We start from the raw sequence: 4,906 nt of genomic DNA on the forward strand, positions 1-4,906 counted from the left end.
AGAGTGTCGTCTATGGATATTTGGTGTGAAATATCCGAGATGGTGCGTTGAAGACGGTCCATTATAGGATATGTTGGTTTTTTTTTTGGTTTTTTTCTTGTGTTTGTTGTATATATGTGTAGCAGTCACTTGTTTATATGTTTGATTAGTATGTTGTTATGATGTGTATTTATAGTGTTAAGACCTAAGAGAATAGTCTCGAGGGTTCTGTTTCTTTATTTACTTTTGCTTTTTGTCCTGCCAATAAAAGCATGAAAAAATTAGCTTTAATTAAATGACCTAAAAAAGGATCAACTTCACATGTATATCTTGAACAACACGGTAAAGCCAATTAAAGGTTTCCTCTTTTGTTAGTGGGAAAGATGACGTTTATTGAGATATTTGGTAACCCATTTATTTTTATTTTGCATTTTCATGTACAAACTAATAATTTAATTGGTGACCACATTTAAATGAAATAAATCAATAATTATGTAATGCATCGTTTTTCTTTGTTCTTCAAAATGAGTGATAAACTTAGTCCAAAATATGCAAAATTCGCATATTTTCATTTTTAGTCGGTTTAATTAGGGTTATACAGAGTACGTCTGATTTTTTTCTTCATATTTTCTTTTTTTTTCAAAACAATTGGAAGTTGGAAAAAATCATAATCAATACATATTTCTTACAAATCCAAATTATAAAATCAGTTCAAATGTTAAAGATGAAACTGACAACAATTAAAAGACGAACAAATATGAAAAAATAAAACACTCCAAATCTGGATTGTACCTACAAGAAAATTTAAATATATTTATATAGCTACATATGAAATTTTGTAAAAAAATTTAATTTGCAATGGTAGTTGTAACAAATTTTAATCTGCTACGGATTTGCAATGGCAATGAAACTATCATTGTACTAGGAAAAAAAAAGCAACTATATAGCTATATGATTGCTGTAAATGACAGTGGGATAATTAACAGTAAATTAAAATTCGAAGTTTTTTGTTTTGTTTTGTGCACCTAAATGCGAAGTTTAATCAAATGTTTTATGGGAACAAACTTACAACTACTGACAAAATTTGGTTTGTCACGTATCATCTTCCAATTCCCCACGACATCAGTGGGGTCTTGGTCCGGCATCAGCAGTCGGATACGGGGTGGTTGGGTTAAAATAGACCCAATGGACTAGTTGATCATTTTCTAAGAAGCTAAACAATTCCTAAGTAACTGAAACAAATCCTATATGATAACGTTTGAGCAGGGCCACTTTACTTAATTTAGTGTCCCACAGAATAGGCCCATTTCGTGTAAGCCTTAAGGTTTGTCCGTTACAAATTACGGTTCTGGATCCTAATAATTTCAATACTTGCAAGTTGCAAAAAAAAAAAAAAAAAAACTTGTTTGATGGTAAAGTACCAATTACCCTGTTTCCTACAACAAATCTCCAAGACCTACAAAATTCTAGTCCAATAGTAGATTTTGAGACACTCATTTGTCTGAAAAAGTGAGAACTTTTTTGTGTTGCAAATTTGAAGATCTGGTGGTGATGACCACAGCTGGCCCATTTGCTCATGCGTTCTCTTTGCAAGTCTCTCACATTTGTTTTCTTTTACAAGAATGCAAGTGGCCAAAGTGAAACTAACAAAAATGTACCATAATAAGGGATATATCAGACTTGTCAAAAGACATGAGTTACATTAATATGAGACACACCATATTCTTAAAGAAGATCTAGAGAAGGTTCCAATTTTAGGTTGGAGATACAAAATGAGAGAACACTAACTGACAATAATATAATTCAAAAGAGAACGTTCCAATAATATATTGGAGATACAAAAGGACTAAAGGAGAACAACATACTAACTTTCAAAACGGGTGGATGCAATTTTAGGGTTTCCTGATCTTTTGAATCACGTAACAGTTACGTGATTCAGAAGATCAGGAAACCCTAAAATTGCCTCCATCCGCAGAACCGGACCTGATCCCATTGACATGAAACATTGCAATAGAGCCCCACATTTTTTGGAAAAAAATTTGGTTACAATGAGGCCCCCAAATACTCAAAAAATATTATTTTTCAGAAATTTTAAGGGTTGGTTACAGTTTTTTAAGATATTTTCTATCTATACTTTTAAAAATAGGTGTTTAGTTTAACTGAATTTTGTTTTTAGTCTATAGTTTTTATAATTTGTATGGGGTCCCCAAATACTTTAGTCTGGCAGTAGTGTGGCTTTCCTTCCTTGTTCGAAGTTCCACAGTTCAAAGACATCTGTTTCTCCTATACTCTTCAATTCGATCGCAGATCCATCACCCGTAAGATCTCTTAATCCCTACAGAAAGAAAGAAAAAAATACAGTGATACAAACAATACAAGTATAAGATAAAAAAATTTAGGAACATGTTACAAAAAAGTTTATATACCCTAATCAATTCTTTGCGTGTTTCTTACATTTCATCATTGATATGGTCTTCTTTTAGCATGAGGTTATCCTCTAGTTCTTTTATCTCAACACACTTCTTATCCAGCTCTATTTCGTAGTTCCGCTTTAAAAGTACCTATGAAACACAACAAGCATATCATCAGCACTCAAGAACCTAAACATGCATATACAATATATACATAAATAGATGTATAGTGTGTATATATTATATAAACACTACCTCGTTAAATTCGTTGCGTCCTTGTTGGAGCTCCACACAGGTTCGGAGTCCTTCTATCACGAGGAGCAAGTTATATATCATCTCCTTTGGGCTTGCCTTTTCTTAACAAAACAGTAGCTCTAGCTTTGTAAAAAACTTGTGTACCTCAGCTGGCTTCCCCACCATCTTCTATTCGTATGTTTCCACCATTTTCTTCAGATTTTCATAATTCTCTATCAGTTTCTTCACCTCTTCATCATTCTCCATCAATGTCTTCAGCTCTTCATTATTCTTTATCATTTTCTTTATCTCTTCGTCTTTCTCTACCAGTTTTTTCAGCTCGTCCATCATTTCTTCTGTTAATTTCAAGTAGTCCACCTTATTGATCTTCTGTCTTTTGCTTGGGTGGTCCATCTTACTGATCTTGTGTCTTCTGCTTTGTTGTCCTGGCCACCCTAAAACTGTTTGATCTAGAAGCTTTCAGTTTGAATACACACGAAGGAAGAGTTTTTTTTTCTTTCGTTTTGGTTTTTGGAACTTTGCATGGACGAAGAATCCCTTGCTCTAAGGGTTTGAATGGTGACTGCGACCAGACTCGACTCAAAACAAAATTGGATCCGGTGCCAAAATAAATAAAAAACAATTTTGTGGTATATATTTTCTTAACTTGGAAATTTTGGATCTTAAAATGCTTAGTAAAACTGTGGAAAATGATGGGACCCTGTGCTTGTACACCGTCGGTACATCCTTAGAGCCGGGGCTGACTGCAGCCGGAGTAGCCAAATCCATCAGCGGTTTAGTCCATTTAAAAACAGAGCAGATCGCTGCGGACCAACTAAAATAGAGCAGACCGCTGCGGACCAACTTTATTTGTACACAAAAATAGTCCGCAGTTGGTCCATAACACTTTTCTTTCTGTATATTTTGGACCGCACCACTGCTAACTAAACTTGAGAATGGTAAATAAAAAGAGGTATAATCCGTTGACGGATTTGTCCGCTCTAACCGCTATCACCATTCAAACCCTATTGTTATTATAGGAACATGATGATTACGTGTGGCGTGTAAATTTGGATAAAATCTCTTTTGCTACTGATGAATTCTGAAAAGACGGTATTGGATATAAACGCTTGTGTCGTGTGGGTTGTGACATATTTCATTCTTACCTGATTTGTGACAATTTTTTATTTGTGACAAACAATTAACAATTAAATATTTGTATATAAACAATTAAATATTTGTCCCAAGAAAAAATTGTATATATACTAGGTTGTTCTTTTTACTCTACACTTCTTTTAGTTTGAGCGTTCTGGTACGCAGTTCGGTTTCAGATCGATCCGTTCAATTCTGGGGTTTTAGTATAGAAATTCAGGATCCATTTGAATATTTTAGAATTTTAGTTCGAGTTCGGTTCGCTTCCAAATATTTTCAGTTTAATTCCAGATACCCAAAATATTTGGAAATATTTTTTAAGATGGTTAAATTTCATAAAATTTAATTAAAATTGACAAATAAAAACTAAGAATTTTGTAATATTTTGGTTGTTTGAGTATTTTGACTATTTTGATATAACTATAATTTTTATTTTCGAGTTTATAATTGTAAATTTGGGTAATTTAGTTATTATATCGTCTAAATATAATAATATTATAGATATATAATTATAGTTCGAGAAATTTGGATACCCATTCGGTTCTCGATTCACTTTGGAGTTCTGATTCAGTTCCAGTTCTTCGGATATAGTAGTCGAAAATTCGTCCAGATACTTTACCAGTTCCAAGTTTGATTTGATTCCATTTTTCGGTTCGGTTTTGGTTTGATTCGGTTCTGGTTCGGTTCTTTTGCACGGGCCTGATCTTTTGCTCAATGTAGGTAAATTAGATGAAAGAAAGAAACAAAATGTGATGAATAAGGGTTTAATTGTAACATTTGGTAGTTTGGGGTTTACAGCTTTACAATACATCTCAAATTTAATGAGGTAGTTCTACATCTAAAACTAATAAGTTGTTGGATCTGTTTTGCAATTATTTTTAAAGACAATAAGTACGAGACTCTCGTCGACGTGTTTTTCTCCTCATCTTTGACAAAGAAAAAAAAAAAGAAGAAGATTATTTCAGACAAGAAGTCATTGTTTCCGCCTATACTTCGGCGATTATTATTCACATTGTCCTCTTCTCTGATCCACTTTAATCTCTTCAACACAATATCACTTTCCTCCTCTGAAGCTTCTCCCTTTCTTCTTTTAATCTTTTCTCTTGTCTCTCTCTTATCTGTGATCCTAT

This window comes from Camelina sativa, chromosome 20, assembly GCF_000633955.1.
Source record: "Camelina sativa cultivar DH55 chromosome 20, Cs, whole genome shotgun sequence".
NCBI classification, from domain to species: Eukaryota; Viridiplantae; Streptophyta; class Magnoliopsida; order Brassicales; family Brassicaceae; genus Camelina; species Camelina sativa.